This window comes from Echinops telfairi, unplaced genomic scaffold, assembly GCF_000313985.2.
Source record: "Echinops telfairi isolate 266 unplaced genomic scaffold, ASM31398v2 ScPeMD7_3533;HRSCAF=4204_0, whole genome shotgun sequence".
NCBI lineage: Eukaryota > Metazoa > Chordata > Mammalia > Afrosoricida > Tenrecidae > Echinops > Echinops telfairi.
The window spans coordinates 38,986,819-39,003,853 of NW_022107431.1; the positions used below are offsets into that span (position 1 = coordinate 38,986,819).

Below are 17,035 nucleotides of genomic sequence, written 5' to 3' on the forward strand. Positions count from 1 at the left end.
AGAGGGTGGGAAGCGCAGGAAGGGCTCTGAACGCAGCCAGGGCAGCAGGTGTGGCGAGGCTTGCCCAGAAACCTTTCTCAAGGAGAACCCTGGTGGTCTTGTGCTTACAGACTTGGCCCTCCATGGCAACCCCTTATTGAAGGGCTCGGTCCTGTGTCCTAGCTCCTTTTTAATCCCAGCTGGATACTCACCCCCTTCTTGAAGTGGTCGTGTAAAAGAGAAGTGGAATTCACAGCCATAAAACCCTGAGCCTAGTTTAACCCCCTGTGCCCTGGTGAAGGAATTACAGAGGCCTCCTGTGGTGAGTTCTCTCCCAGCTCATGGCTGGAGAGAGGGAGTGTGGAGAGGGTTGGCTTGCTAACGCTGCTCAGCTCTCCCAGGCATGAGAAGGCCCCAGTGGAGCTCAGACATCTGCTTTCAGTCATTTAATAGCTCTTGAGATGGTAAAAAGGGCCGTAATGGGGACTAAATAGGGTGCCAGTGCTTTCTTGCCAAACTAGGGATGCTGAAGACTTGGGACATTCAAACGTTGGGTCTTTAGAAGAATAAATGGTTTGTCTTCCTCTATTAAGAGGCATGTGACGGTGGCTTCCAAAGATACAAGGAAGTTTCCATTTTGGTGTCGTTTTTAAGGAGGCCACTCTCAGGTTCATTGAGAAGAATGAATTCAGAAGAAAATAGACTCTCAGTTTATTGGGGTGATTTTTCAAGTGTAGGTTTCTCTTTCAGGCGAATAGGCCTGTCTCTGGTATGGGTAATTCTAAAAGATTTTGTACACTCAGCGCAAGGAAAATCTTAAAGACTTAACCATTTCTGTTACTCATTTAATGAACTGCTGCTTTGAGGACAATCAACAACTTCTTTGGGGATAGTGAATCTCATTGTGAAGTCCAAAAGGAGTCTTGGGGTCATTGAGTCACCTTTACACTCTGGCCATCACTTTAGGGAACTGAGAACAAACCAGACCCGCCGCCACTGAGCTGATTATGACACAGGGCAGGCGTCTTCACAGAAGCAGAAAGCTGCCCCTTTCTCCTGAGGGGCGCAGGTGGCGGTGTCTCAGCTGACCTGGTGGGAGGAGCCCAACTCAGAACCCACTTCACCAGCAGGTGCCCTTGCTTCAGGGCAGGCTGTCCTGAGTTCACGAAACAGATTTGGGACCAGTCTTACAGATATTTTTCTCCCAAATTAAGCAGCTCGGCTTCCCAAGACTTTTCCTATAATGGCTTTATTGGCTTGGCTTGACTTCCTTGCCTGCCTGCCTTCCTTCCTAATTCTCTTCTTTCTCCAGACTAAATTTTGGCTTGCTCTCGGAAGGGCCTACGACTGAATGTGAGCCGTCCTCTAGTGCTAATGGAGGGAGTCTCTCCAGTTGGCAGTCTTGCTAGAGCTGTGGTGAGATGCTTGCCCAGAGGGCTGGGTCTTTGGCACAGGCCACGAGTGAAATACTTTGGCCAATGGGTATACCTAGAAAAGAAAAAAAAAGCCACTGCTGCCTGAAGATGCCAGCTGTTGGGTCTGAAGGGCACTGTCTTTTGATGCCCCCCTTCAAGGTGTTGTACATTACTTACAAACTGGCAGCAGCAATGTTAGCTGGCCAGGGTTATCGCCACCAGGCTGTTTCCATAAGTTCTTCCCTTAGGCTTGGGGGTAGGGGTAGGTTCAAGCACAAGGTCAGCACTTGGAATCCACCAGCCGTTCTTCAGGAGAGAGATGCCTGCGGCAGTCTGCTTGCACAGAGGTTACAACCTTGGTAACTGCTCTGGCCTCCAGGGTCGCTGTGGGCTAGAGTGGACTAGACAGGACCCGGGGTAAGAGTCTCTCTCCTTCCAGGGGAAAAACCGCTTCAGTCTGAAGAGACCCAAATTCACAAGGGCTTTCATTCATCTTTATCTTTGGGTATTTGGAGAGCTCATTAGGGAGGCTTTGTGTTTCCACAACTTGAATGGGGAAACATCACCAGGAAGCCCCAGATGAAGAGGGGAGGAGGAGCCCTCCTCTGATTCTGCCTCTGCCTCACCTCTGGGATCTCAGGACCAGCACTGGGGAAATCTCTTGGAACATCAGGTCTCCACCTGTCACGGGAGAACCGAATAATAAGAGTTTACAGCTACGTACTCCAACCTACTGCCATCAAGTCTGTTTTGACTCAGTAAGCCTGTAGGACAGACAGATCAGAACTCAGGGTTTCTAAGACTTTGAATCTTTAGCGGGGCAGGAAACCTCATGTTTGTCTCCCGAGGAGTGGCTGGCAGCTCAGTAGTGCGTAATCCACTACATCACCAGGTCTCCTTAAAGCTACATTAAAAAAAAAGAAAAACGAAATTAACTCAATCTGACATTTCCGAGTCAGACAGCCTCATCTTTCCCTCAAGGAGCTGCTGGCGGGTTTGAACCACCAACCTTGCAGTTGGAGTTCAGTGCTTTATCTGGAAACTCTACCCTGTCTCCTTAAAGCTACAGCACTTGTGTCATCTCAAGCCCGAAACGTGAACATTGGCCAAGGTTAGGTGGTTTGTGATTGGAGTTAATAGAGAAATCAGTGCCCTTGTGGAAACAACGGCGGTCTATCGTCCTGGAGGCCATTTAGGATTGGCCGAGGAGGAATAGACCTTTGGTGCTTATTTGACTGGTGTTTGAATGCTGTGTTTCTGTTATGCCTTTAAATATTGGTATTGGGGATGAGACTAATTCTTACCAGATTAGACTCCTTCTTACCAGGCAATAAAGGCTTTTTGCACCATGATTTTTCTTGGCGTCGCTGTTTCTGTCTGAGGAACTGCATGGCTGTGGTCAGTATGGGCTTGCTGTGAAGTTCATGGACGCGATGAGACGGGCTGTGGCTAGTAGAGTGTGGCGGTTGCAGTAGGCTGGCCTGGGGACCGCTGCCTCCGGAGAGATCTTTATTCTAGAATTGCCGTTCATGGAGAGGCTGTCTGTCTGGGTCCTTTTTAATGTTGCCAAAATACGCCAAACCAAGCTCACTGCCATGGAGTCAATGCCGACTCACAGCGACTGTGTAGGACAGAGTAGGACCGCCCCTGTGGGTCTCTGGGACTGGGGCTCTGTACCGGCGTGGAAAGCTCCGTCTTTCTCCGGAGCAGCTGCTGGCTTCAAACTGCTGGCCTGTGGTTCACAGTGCAGCGTGGGACCAGATGGGTGCAGTGGAGGAAGGGGGGAGTCTCTTTGCAGGGGACCAGTGTCCTCTTCACATGCGCTCCAGGCCCAGGCAAGCAGTGCTCCCCACCCTCACCCCCAACCCAAAGCTGTTCTTTCTAGACCCTCTCTTTTATAAGGCACTTGCGGGGTACCCCCCCGGCCCCGCCCCAAGCCCCACTCCAACCAGCCTGTTGAGAGCCCAAGTGGCTCTTGCCCCACACAGCTGGTGGCCTCGATGAAAGAATGGCCTTCTTGGAGGTCACTGGGCCATGGAGCATCTTTGGAAAGTGAGCAAGAGGGGTGAAGAGCACCGGAAGGCCTCGTGAGCGCCCACGAAGCACTGCTTTTTTGTGGTGCTCAGTAGGCATCGGCTTTGGGAATTCCGTTTTCTGCAAGTAGAGTCTTTCCCCTGGCACCGCCTCACCTGGAGACGAGAAAAAGGCCCCAGTCAGAACCCCGGCCCGGGCTGTTGCTGGACAGGGTGCCTTCCAGGGCGTGCGCTTGGCCCCCAGGACGGTAGACAGGATGTTTGCGCTTTGGTCTCCGATGTGGGGTGGGGGGCGGGAACGACATGGCTCAGCGCTGGGTTTTCGTTTTGTTGATGGCGTTGCCCCACCTTTCGAGAGAGCACCCACATCGTCAATGGGCTCTTCAGGTTCCAAAACATGGCTTTCTCCCCATCCTCCAAGTTATTTTTGAAAGTTAACGTTTCAGAGCTAAAATAAGTTAAAAGCTGGCTTTGCAAGTCAGTGATACTTCAGACACTTAGAGACACACAGTTGAACACTTACCAGTTAGTATTTCACAGAGTAGTAGACCTGCACGGCCGTCCAGTACGCTTGGGGAATTGCAAGCACAGGGACCCAGGGACATCTCAGAGCCTTAGATAGAAGCTCATGCACACTGAGACGTTTAGGGTCAGGCAGCATATGCTGTGTGTCCTGTACGTATCTGCTTTCTTGAACCGGTTCCTTTTTTAAAAAATTATTATTAAGCTTCAAGAAATGGTGGTGCCAGTGCTCTAAGGAATTCCCTTCAAGAAAGGAATGATACTGCCTAGACTATTAATGAAAGGCGTCTGGGATTAAGAGTAGTCTGACCCTGAGAAGGGTGCCCGACTGTCGTTGTTTGGCACACCCCGTCAAATACCAGGGGAGCCCAGGAGGCGGGGTAGGCAGTGAGGTGGGCTGCTGACCCTGCTGCTCCACAGAAAGGTACAGCTCTCTGCTCCCATCGAGATTTAGTAAAGTCTTGGAAACACGCAGAGGCACTTCTGCTCTCCTCTGGGGTCGGTGTGGACCAGAGTCCCCTTGGTGGCAGTGAGCTTTCTGGAGCCACGGACCAAGCCTTTCTCAGGCCTGAGTTTTACCCTTAGTGGGGCTCGGTGCCTGACCAAGTAACGGACCCTCACGTCGGAGGAAGTGCTACGGAAAAGCCCGAGTCCATTAGGCGATCCCCATGTATTGAATCCCTGCAACGTGCTGCTGTTTGTCATCGAGCCCATTCCAGTGGTGAAAGTGAAGACAGTGGTCCTCCCCTCAGAGAAGGCCTGGTTGGGGAGGGCAGGTGGTGGGTGCTGGAGGGCGACCCTTTGTCACAGAGCCTGTCACAGACTGCCTGACAGGCAAGGTAGTGTAGCCTGTAAATTGAGGCACAGAACAAGCAAGGCAGCCGCACACTGGTCCGATGATCAAAGAGCAAGAGACAAGAAAGGCGAGGCTCACCGAGCCATTCATCTCTCCGCCCTTCAGTTAATCCCACTTGTGTTTATCGGCCAGGCTGGCACAATAAACTATCTCAGAGGATATGCGTATTTGTACGTGGCGGCCTTAATGTGCCTGGTTTTCTGGGACAACCCCTGGCTTTTAAATGTCTTCAGATGTTCTTTTCCATGTCCCTTCCCGTGAGGGGTAAAAAGACAGGCCCTCCTCCTTCAGCCGCTCCACTCTAAGAAGCTAGAGTTCAGGCCGAGTCCAAACACTGGTCTCTGTTAAAAAGCCCCTGATTTTATTTGCGTGTGATTTCGAGAGCCTGATCCTCCACATTGCACATAGCCAGCCAGCCACTGCAGCAGGCCTGGTACCCTGCTGCCACCGGAGGGTAAGTGGCAAATGCTAACCACAAGGTCAGCGGTTCAAACCCTCCAGCCGCAACGCAGGAGTTAGAGGAGGATTGTCTGTACCTGTTCCTGATGGAGAACCTTGGAAACCCTTTTTCGGGCTCCCTGAGGTGAGATGGAATCAACTCGATGGCAGAGGGAGTGGGTGCACTCTTCTGAGGAGAGCTGTGGGTTGACAAGGGTCCTGGTGCCCAGGTTAAGTCACAGCGGGAGCCGTGGGCTGTGCCGCAGAATGCTGCCACTGCCCTGGCCGCGTGTCGCTGAGTCTCAAAGCACTCTGTCCCCCCGAGCCTGAGATTGTGTTGTCTCTGTAGAATGGGGTGACGGCTAAAATCCGCCTCACCGAGTACTGATACTATCTAGCGCTCTTTGGCGACTCTATTTAAAGTTACTGCGTGTCGATTGTGATTGAAACTGGTCCCGGAGATCAGTGTGTAGGAGTGGGCTGCACTGGATGCAGGAAGTCAGCCGAATACCCCTGCACACGCTGGAAAGGTGTAGCAGTGGCCTGTCGTCCGAATGAAACCTGCGACTTCCAGAGCGGCTGTCCTCCCGAGTTCCACCTGCCCCGTTTGGGGGCACCCATCGCAGAGGTGGTTTTTCCCACCAACAGAGGGAACTCCCACCATCGGTGTTAGGGAGTTGATAGGTGGTACCCAATGTCTTCAAAGGATTGCCTGAGCGACATGGGGCAGCTCTCCGCTCTGTGCTGTGGGGTTGGAGGGAGCTGGCATTGACTAGACTGGACGATGTGTAGCTCCCCAGCCCCCCTTCTACCTAGAGCACCTCCGCAAGACCTCCTACCTGGCAGGTGCTGGGAGAGCAGCCTCGCCCTGCCCTGCCCTGACCTACCCTGTCTTGTCCTTCTCAGCTACCTCAGAGCCTCCAGCCCTGGGAGGGAGCCTGGTCACCTGATCCCCCTTCCCCACCTCCCTACAGTCAGGCCATCCCACACCACTTAGGGTCACTTCCCTCCCGAGGAGAGCTTTCTTCACAGCAGAAAGACTGCCACTTGATGCGGGCAGGAGTATGGCCTTGGGTTTCCCCCCAAAGCTGGTGGCTCCTCTGACTGGCTCATGTGACACACTTTCAAGTTTCTGCATCCAACTCTAAGTTGGGTGAAACTCCAGAGAAAACGACCACCCTTCTCTGGGAACTCTCCTTCCATAGGGCAGCAGCCAGGCCTGAAACAGAACCCTACCACTCGGGCCCCTGGGCATGGTGGTTAGGCCCTGGGCTGCTAAGTAGAAGGTTGGCCGTTCAAAGCCACTGGCTGCTCCACAGAAGAGCGATGAGGCAGTCTGCTTCCAGGCACCTGCACGGTCTCTGCTTCCAGGCACCTGCACGGTCTCCGAGACCCTATGGAGGCGTTCCGCTCGGCCCCTTAGCGTCACGACGGGAATAGGAACCAACTCAAGGGCAGTGGGTGGGAGTGGGGTTCTTACAGGGAACTACTGGACCCGGTAGATGACACATGTTTTTGTTTCTTTCCCAATAATACAGAGATGATACTAGATTTTCTGTTTTTTATAACCGTTTTTTCCTTGCCAATGCGTTTATTAAGGGACAGAAATGGCTCGTCCAGAAGTCCCCAGAGGGTAGTCCACAGTATTTGCAAAGGGAAACTGCCTGCCTGCCCTGGTTTGACGAGAAACCACTTGTGACATGGTGAGGTGTTTGATTCGACTCCTCGGGAGAAACTAGAACCCAGCTGCTGACGGCTGGAGGGAGGAACCTACCAGTTGTGGCGTCAAGTTTGAAAATGAGTGCCCATGGGCCTCTCTGGGTACATGCTACTGTGGGTGGTACTCTGGTCTTTGGTTTGGTTAGAAATCATCAGAAAGCAATCCCCGAACTAAAGACTCACAGCTGTGGAGTGGATGCTGACTCATGCCGACCCTGTAGGACAGAGTAGAACTGCCCCTGTGAGTTTCCTCGAATATGACTCTTTATGGGAGTAGAAAGCCCCAATTTCCTCCCACAGAGCAGCTGGTGGTTTAGAACTATTAACCTTGTGGGTAGCAGCCTAATGCATAGAACCACTACACCACCAGGGTTCCTGAGAAACAAGATAGACCAGCCTATATGGGAGTGAACAGAAACTGTGTTGAGTGGCAGGTCTGTTCGAAGAAGGTGGCCCTCGGAGGAATGGCTGCCCACCTGCTGTCTCCTGAGGGCCGAGGGCATGATCCACTTGTACTGCCCAGCTGCCAGGGTGAGGTGGGACCCCATGCAAGGGCTCCCGGTGCTGGTGTAGGTTGGAGCCTGCACTGAGGGTCTCCTTCCACCTCCTCCGTTTCCTTCTCTGGTCGGTGACCACCATCCGAGTCACCTGCTGGTCCTGGTTGGGTCCTTGCAGGTGGATTGGGTGAGTGGTTCCACTGGTTGTATTTATGGAGCTTAAAATAGTTGATTTTGAGTTTTCAACCTCAGAATCGCTTTTGGAAAATAGTGGAAGTTCTCTCAAAACCCTGTACACCTTGAGCTGGAAAAAGAGAACTTCAGGAGGGCTCCTTCTAGACTTGGTACCAGATGTCCCAGGAGCACTGCATGTCATGTGTCCATGTCCCGCCCCCCATCCCCCACCAGGAAGTTGGGCATTCCAGCCTGATGAGGGGCACTGTTACCCTCCCAGTCATTCACACAGCCCCCCACCCCCCCCCAACCAGTCGATGCAGTGCAGAGCCCTGCAGCATAGGATCACACCCAGAGAAATGTCAATATTGTGATATTCACGTCACCGGTTTACCTCCTGGACTGTAGCCGCCTTTTGTTGTTGAAGGGCGAGTCCTAGGAGCCAGCACTTCCACTGGGAAACGAGGCAGGATTCCTGACTGCAGGCAGGCGGGAGAGAGTGGATGGTGGGTGTGAAGGAAAGATGGGAGAAGAAGGTGCATCCTTTCTGTCAGGAGTAACCACATTGAATCTTAGAAGCGTGCCCTGTACTGTGTCATTTAAGGAGCCCTGGTGGCACAGTGGTTAAGTGCTCGGGTGCTAGCGGGTAGGTCTGAGGGTGGAGCCCACCAGCCCTTCTGCAGGAAGGAGGAAGATGCGGAAGTCTGTTCCCGTAGAGACGGCAGCCTGAGAAACCCCACAGAGCAGTTCTACTCTGCCCTATTCCTGACGATGAACTCCATGTTGAAGCTCAGATCAGATGTGGTCACCTAACCCCAGACCCTCCACAATGTTGACTTCCTGGGCTGACGCCAATCTCAAGAGCCTTGGTGGATGCTCCTCCCTCAGGGTTTACGCTGAAGCCCACACCAGTCTTCTGAACGCTACACGGAGTTCCCTGTCAGATGGGGGGACATGGGGTCACCTCCTACATGTCCCGTGGTCGGTGTATCGAGCTCAGGGACCGGAAAAGGAATTCTCTCCGGCGAGGCAGGAGCAGGGCGCTCCACTGTCGCTCAGGTTTTTAGGCACGCCTCACTGCAGACAGCTTCTGTCGCTCTGCTCAGGAGCCCCCGTCCCCACGCTAACCTCTGAGAACTTGTGTGTGTGTGTGTGTGGGGGGGGGGCACTTCTTCCTGCCGGGTGGCTCTCCTGCCCGCCCAGAGTTGGTGTTGGGATCCCGTGCCTGCCTTCCCTGTGGAGAGGATGAGACGTGCTGTTGAAAAATCCCGAGTTTTCTCGGGCAGAGTTAAGTTGTGGGAGGACAGCAGTAGGAATCTTTGTGTTTTATTTTCAGATTAAAGTTGATTGGGGTTGTTAATGTTTTGTGTGGAGTTGGGTTTTTTTGAGGGGGGGAGGTGAGGGAGTTTTTCTCTTTCTTAGAACATCATGTGATTTTTATGGAGATAATTAGGCAGAAATTTGCCTTCCCTGCAGATGCCAAGATCACAGAGGGACTTGCCACGCGGGCCCCCTCCCCCCCTCGCCCAAGACCAGATGACAGGCTGCATGGGTATTTTTAGACCCGGCCTAATCATTTGATTATCAGTGCTCTCTGGTTTCAAACTTAGTTGTGGGGCAGGGCCATCAAGTTCTCCCTGTCCACGGGATTCACTGGTGCGTCTGCGCAGCATTGGCGTGGTTACTGGGGTTATTGACACATTGCCTGGCTTACGTGTAGGGCCATACGTTACAAACCCACCCGCTATACTACAGGCTCCCTCTTCCTTCCCAAAGTCTCGCTGTGTCACAACAGGGAGGGCACGAATGCATGGGACAGGCTTCCAGAAGTCTGGGGAAAATGGGATTGAGAGGCGATGGGCTTTTCCCAGGAGCTTCTCGAAGCCCCCATCAGTCATATGCATGATGCACGAGACCTCCCATGTACCCAGAACATCCCACTTTAAGCGAGGTAAAATGCACCCAGACAAAACCCCGGAGACTCTGGTCCTGCTCGCGCTCACCCCCTCCCACCCCCTGCCCCTGAAAGCATCGTTGCTTCCCCAGCGTGGTGATGGTGACTGGCTTCAGGACTTCTCGTGGTCCCTCGACTCTGAGCCCTCATTAGAGTCAGAGAGAGCTGCGTGAAGGAGGCAAGGCTGCTTTCCTGGTGCCAGCTGTTCAGACGCGGGTTTCTGCCCTGGGTCAGGATTCTGGTGTCCCTCTCAGAAGGACAATGGCATTTGTCATCCATGTTTGCCTGCTCCCCCTCTCTCTTTCCACAGCATTTTACAATCGGTTTTCCATCTCTCACCAACAAAGCAAGTGGCCTTTCTGTTCCGTGGAGGTTAGCAGTGAGTGGATGTGTGCGTCCTGTATTCGAGAGCCGCCTCTAAGCCGAGCGTGGAGGTGGGGCGGCTTCCTGTCGGGCTCCCCCAGGAGTCATTGCCGGGGAGGCCTGGGGGCCGTGGCGTCACTGGTCCCAGCCCGCTGTCAGGGAAAGAGAGATGATTAGCGCATCTCTCTTTTAATGATGAGGCTCCCTGAAGATTCCGGGCCCTTTTGATGAGGGAACGCAGGCTAGGGACTGCTACTACTGGTTGCAGCTCGGGACTGCTCAGTGGGCCTCCTGCCTCCAGTTTCAGTGCCCGAATCTCCTTCTGCTGAGAAGGATGCCCTGCTCGGCAGGGGCCGATGGGTCTCTCTGCCCGCCTTCCCTCCGTACTGGCCTGGCACTGGGAGGCTGCATGCTCCTCTGTACTTAGGGGAGGGTGGGGGGGAGTGTGTCACCTTGCCATTGTGCACTGGTGTCCACAGTGGGATAATTAACACCAGAGGGAGCTGGGGGAGGGGTGTGAATTAGGTAATACTTTTCAGCTTCTCCCTCGGCTCTTGCAGTAAGTCAGGATCGGGACTTGGGGACCATAACCCCCTGATGATTCATTGCATAGTGATGTTAGATTGTGGTTGGTGAACAGTTATTGTGAAGGAAAAAAGCTGAAACCCCTTCCAAAGATCCATATGTGAACCTGCCTCAGGGGCCCGGCTCCAGTGCCTCGCAGGCCTGAGGCTTGGGACTTCCGTTGGCCATTCGCGCGTAGGCCAGGATAGCATTGCAGCCTCTTCAAAAGCAAGGAACAAGCTCCAGAAAGCCAGCCAGGGAAACGGCCACCTTTTGCCATTTGTGTGTCTCTGCCTGCAGTCATTCTTGTATTCGAGCTACTACCAGGGCGAGTGTGACCCTGGCTGCGTCCCCGCCACACCCCACAACCTGTCTGAATGTTCGTGTTGGAAAGGCAAGACTGCCAGCAAGCTCGGGGTCACAGGAGGGATTGAAGTGGAGGGCACACTGGGGCAAATCCCAGATGAGCCTGAAGGTGTCTCTTCCAAAGGGGGTAGGCAGACCCTCAGAGTGAGTGTGCTTGTGGGCTGGTTGATGTGCTTGCCATCCTGGTTCACCTGGCCCAGTGCGAAGACTTGCACTCATGTTGCTTCAGCACCTCATTTCTGTCTGGTCCTTGGCCCGGCGCCATTTCTTTTTTTAAACTGCCATGACAGCCGACACTGTATTTTCCATAAACAAAAGGTCTTATGGCTTGAATCATGTTGGTTCCTTTAGCTGCATCTCAGTGAGCACAGACCTTTTATTTTATAAACAAACAAACAAACAAAACACCCCTCTTTTCTGGGCACAGTGGCCACATGCAGCCCAATTCTCAAAACCAAGATAAGTAAATAAAATCCCCAAGCTCACTGCCATCAAGTCAGTTCCAACTCATAAGCAACCGGGGCACAGAGAAGAACTCTGCCCCAGGTAGGCTTCCCAGGCTGTAAATGTTTACTGTAACAGAGTGCCTCAGCCCTACCCCTGCCTCCCTCCATGGAGTGACTGGTGGATTCGAACCATTGATCTTGCAGTTAGCAGCTCAGCTAGTAACCCACTATGCCACCAGGACTCTTTGTAGCCAGACTAGACCTGTAGAACTTCACATGTGCTAAGAGGAGCACCTTTGTACCTTTCCATGGGTGGGATGCCAGTGAGGGGTCAGTTGTTACCATCATGGTTTGTGGGGGGGGTGGTTGTTGTTTGATCATATGCATCTATGATGTAAATTGTTTCCCCTGTAGGTTTTTAAGACAAATTTCCTAAGACTGCCTACCTAGGTAGAAATTATACTAACTTCCTGTAGTGGGGGAAATCAAGGTTGGCCCAGCCTTGCCCTCAGTCCGGGCTTGTGGCATTCCTGGGGAGAGTGGTGATCAGGATCAGTTGGGTCACGTAGTCAGTGGGGGAGAACCATAAAAGTAGACTTGGTCCACTTAAGATGCCCCGTTTTAGCCCTGAAGTCACAGGTCCTGGGTCTGGAAGTCTAGAGCAAAATCCTATTACACCAGGGACCTCTTTAACCTACAAGGGCCCACTAAAAGCCCCCTGACTCACCTTTCTTTGCAAACCTCCCAAAATAAAGAACTCCACTTACAGTACTTAGACTTTTCTACCCTGTAAGCCCAGGAAGAAGGTAAGCAGTCCCCAGGTTTCATTCTTAGCTTTTCTGACCTTTTGAAACACGTCCTATGATGGCCTGGAGGTGGGATGGATGAGGAGCCAGGAGGCTGGTGAAAGGGGAACCCCGAGTACCCTAAAAACTGACCTCTCCTTTTCTCTTTCCCTCCTCCAGACCCGCAAACTGACACAAGACCTACAGAGAAAACCCTTTGCCAAATCTGCTCTCAGCAAGTGGACAGTGATACCGTTTACAGCTGAACACCTTTGTGAATCCCACGCCGTTTTCCTAACCCAGCAGAGACTGTTACTGGCCCCTGACCCAGGGTGAAGCACTTACTCTCAGAACAGAACTCTCTAAAGTACGCACAGCCTCCTTGTACCAGGGGATGAGACATACCTGCCAGTGGAGGACAGCACCAGTCGGCACCACCCGCCTCCCCCCAAGCACACTGTGGACCCCTGCGGTGACACTGGGGGGGAGGGGGGCCCTCATTCCCTCCTGGGATGTTGGTCTATGGGGGAGGGGGGTGTTCCACCTGTTGTTTTTGTCTGTGTTTTCTTTCAACTTTTTCTGGGCTTTTCTCACGCATTCACTTTGCAGTATTTTTCTGTTGACACGTCAGCCATCCTTCCCCTGGCAAACCTCAAAACCTAAGGAAAAGGTGGTAGCCAGTTACCGTTCTGGCTGTGGGCATCCTGAACTTTTGAGCCCTCGGAACTCTAGATCAGGTAGCCCGTTACATACACGAGAGAGGTGGGGGCGGTTCGCCCTCCTTTTGTTTGGTAGGAAATTATCCTTTTCTTAAAACTGAACAAAGGCACTGTTGTTGGCTCCTGCATAGCACTCCAGGACTGAACCCTGACTAGATAGGCAATGAAGCCTAGCATCCAACCCAGTGTATATCCAGTTCTGAGCAGCGGTGGTCTGTAGGTGAGACCCCTCAGCTCCCACCCACCCCCAGCACCCAGTCTGTGACTACCAGACTGGCAGGGCCTGTGATCACACCTTCCTGTCAGTATCCTCAGCTGACAGTGAGCAGTGTTGGTTTGCTGGTTAGAGAGGAGCTCCCTGCAGGAAAGAAATCAGCTTAGCAGTCCCTCGTTGCCAAAGGCCACCAACGGATTTAGTGGCGCTGGTTTTACTTTCTGAGGAGAAAGCGGGAAAAAGTAGTTGTGTTCCTGTGCAGAAGAGATGACCAGGTGAGTGCGCATGGAGCCAGCGCCGAGCAATGTGTCAAGTCGAGGCTGAGGGAGCTCTCAGTCCACCCCCTGCCTCCACGTCCCGTTGTGATGATTTCCAGCCTGCCTGTGTGTAACCCGTTCCCTAGAAGTGTGAGGGAGAGGAAGTAAGCATACCAGCTGGTTTTTAAAAAGTAGATAGATACGCTTAGATTATCATTGTACAAATGATTCCGTTGAAAGTACAAGCTAGGGCAGTTGAAACTTTTTTTTTAAAACTTTACAGCTTCTATGAATTTCATTTCGTTTTGTTTTGTTTTTGCAAAGTATGGTGCTGTATAGGTGCTTTCGGTTTAACCCGGAACGTGTGATGATGCGCGATCCCCTCCTTGATTAGAAAGACTGGTTGGGAACACCTTTGGTACATATGAAGCTGGAATAATGGCACTCTGATTAGCACAGCATATGCATACTCCTCCAACATGATAGAAGACGACTTTTCTTTGCATTAAAAAAAAGCACTAGGTATATCAGTGTATAGCTCTGTTTTATCATGTACAGTATAAAATGGGACATTATGCATGGGCCTTAGGCACACAGACTTCCCCGCATGAGTTCTTGCTGATGCATCGTGCAGTGGGCAGTGACACCCCCCTTCCACCAACAAGGACAGGCCACCACCACCCCTATACACCCCCCACCATCCGCCAGGGGTCCCCTCATGCGCCTTTGCTTTCTAACTCCTCTGGGGGTGAGAACAGCTCCTCGCGCAAGGCGAGTTCCATTTGGTCTTGTCCCCCGTCTCCCGCCTGCTCGGGTTGTCCTGCTTGAGAACGGGCCCTGCCTCTCACGGACTCTTGTAAATTCTTGTGCAGTTGTGGTCATAGTAGCCCAATAGCATATCGCCTTTTTCTGAACAGCTACACGTTTATAATCTTCATTTTAAAAGTATGTATACTTTTTAAAAAATATGTATCCTCTTCCAGTGGTCTGCTGGTCGGTGAGCCAGGCTAGCTTCCTATGTTCCTTTAATGTATGTGAGTCACTCGGTTGATCCTGTAGCCGCCTGCTCTTCGCACAGAACTGTCCCGTACCGCCTCTCTGGCTTCCCACGCTGCCGCCCCAGGACGGGATGCAAATGGGGACACTGGCAGCAGAGGTGGGGACGTAGCAAATTCGGAGGGCCATCGAAGCGAAGGCCCTGATCACCGCTCCTCCAGGTTTAAGAGAACGAGTAGACGAACGCACTTGCGTTTGCCTTCACCATCTCATAGACCCTGGGAGCTGCTCGGGAGCGGGGAAAGCAAGCCTAGGATAGGTCTCCCCTAAAACATGCTGACTTCCTTTCAGACCTGTGGCATCTCCTTTGTTTGCTCCCGTTCGAGCGCTTGCCTACAGAGCCAGGTTATAATTTCCTCTAACACAGTTGAGAGAGGACACGCAGGTGAGAGCAGGGTGGCCACCGAGCAGACCCGGGCCCTAGCAGAGGAGTGGTCCTTGTTCTTGGTTTGCATTTGTTTGTGTTCAGTAACTCAAACCTCACCTCCAGACGGAGCCGAGCGCCAACTTCATTGTCACAAGACCCACCGGCCACACATATCCCTCTCAGCCTCCTGTCCCCTCAGCTGGCCGCTCACAAGGAAAACCAGGCTCCTTGAGACTTGCCAGCTTCTACGGCAGGCGTACCAGGAACGGGGGTGGCTGGAGCCCTCTGCCCACCTGTCCCGTTGTGGGTGTCACAGATCCCTGAGAGAGTTTTTTGATCCGCAGCGTCTCAGCAGAACCCCTGGTTGCCTCTGGGGGCCTGGCAGCGGAGATGTGTGAGCCCTGCTGAGTACTCGCTGCGGCTCTTGCAGCCACCAGAGACGCTGCTTTGGGGAGCTTGGCTGCCTTTTTGGGGAAATCAGAAAAAGGAGCTAGTGCTGGAAACATGGCATGAACCCTGATGTTCAGTGGCCCCCGGGATGGATGCCTCTGACCAAAGTGAGGAAAGAGCTTTATCGACAGCCCTCAGTGCCCTGGTCTGAGAGCCAGGCACCAGTAACAAACTGTGGATGGGCCTGAGGCTGCTTTGCTTTATTGCAGCCTCTGCAGTCCCAAGATGGCTGAAACACACTTTCTTAACCGTCTCAGCAGCGTGGGGAGGTCAGGCCCAAGTGTAGTGGAAGGCAAGCTCTGGGCGAGTTGTTTCTGGTGTTGATTTTTTGGGGGGGCTGCCTAATGTGTACATACATAGTTGACGCATGGCGGACCTACTTCGCCTCTCGACACACGGCGCACATTTGAATGTTGGGGAGACGCACAAGGGGCAAGCAGCCAGTAAGCCCGCCATGGCCGTGGCCATTGCCAAGGGCCGGCCGGGATGAGCGAGACCTGACGTAGCAGTGGCCCCAGATGCTTTCTTGTTATGTCCGAGGAAACGTCTTTGAATGATTGGCTGTGAAGTTCTAAAGAAAAAGTTCCAAAAGAGAATTTTTCTTTTTATATATATTATATATGCAATCACTGATACAGCGGTTTGAAGAAGCAAGCTGCCTTGGGGGACTGGGGGAAGCGGGGCGTGGCACCAGGAGGGGAACTTGGCGTCCTTGCAAAATCGTGTGTGAAACAAGACTTAGAAGCAGATGCCCAAATGACAGAAACGGAGTGTGCACGTTTGATCTCAATTGGAGGGTGGGTAGCGTGTATGCCGTTTGAATAGTGGAATGTTTTTTCCTCTTGGGATCCCGCTTGCCTGTGTCCATGTCTGACGAAGGGCTGCTCGCACAGCCTCGGCCACACTCCAGGAGTGTTTGTGCAGCTGCTTCAAAACACGGCGCGCCTCTCCTCCCTCCTTCCTCCCACGGGTCCCACTGCCAGCATTCCGTATTTTCTCAGACCCTTGTCCTAGCTCCTTATATACCTGGGGAATTGAACCAGATGGGAAGGAGGACCAGAAAAATCAGTTACTGTTATATGGGAAAAAATGTATTGCACATTTTGGCTACACATTTACTTTTTTTTTAAGGGGGAAAAAAGTTGCATGACGGGGAAAACACAAGACCCTCCCCCAAAATAGCCTATCTGTAGACAGTCTCTGTACCACTCACTGTCTTAGCTGTTTCAATTTCTTGCTCACACCCCATCCCAATGAGGGTTAAATCCATACCACTGGTGCGAAGCTTTTGTCCAGCCAAGAAGAGTCAAATAGCCGGTCACACTTTGATTTGAAGCAACCCCGCCCTTCCCCGCTCCCCCAAAGCGAACACTACCATCTTGCATTCTGACTGAGAATTCTGCCTCACCACAGTGGCCATGACTTAACTCTACCACCTTTCTTCTCAAGGATCCAAACCAGTTTGATTTGGGAATCTTCCCCTTTCCAAGTGAAATCAAAACACAATACTCTTTGGTGTTTGTAGATACTGCCTTGTGTATCCCACTTAGTTTGTAAAAGAGATGGTGACGCATGTAAATAAAGCATTAATGACACTCTACCCTACTCCAGGCAGTCCTTTTGTCCTTCCCGTCCATCTTCAAGGTCAACGCGTGAAACAGCTGAGTGGATCTCCGGGGCTTCCAGAGTTGAGGGACTCTATCCTGAGATCTAGCCACTCCGTGACCCTGTTAAACGTTTCCCCAGCTCACATTTGACCTCCACGGACAGTGTAATAAACGCAAATGTATGGTGTTATTCACGGTGCAGAGTCACTGTGGAGTGCATTGAGTCATGCTCCCCAGAGGAGCTTCTAAGTGCA

The 17,035-nt window shown here is 52.4% G+C and overlaps 1 protein-coding gene across 1 annotated transcript in view; it reads left to right on the forward strand.

Annotated features, from left to right (window-relative positions):
* The window catches only part of FOXO3 (forkhead box O3), a 119,182-nt gene extending 102,408 nt beyond the window's left edge, over positions 1-16,774 (forward strand). The window contains exon 5 of the mRNA XM_004701999.2: positions 12,292-16,774. The gene's annotated coding sequence lies outside the window, so the exon portion shown is untranslated. The remainder of the gene's footprint in view (positions 1-12,291) is intronic.
* The last annotated feature ends 261 nt before the right edge of the window (positions 16,775-17,035 follow it).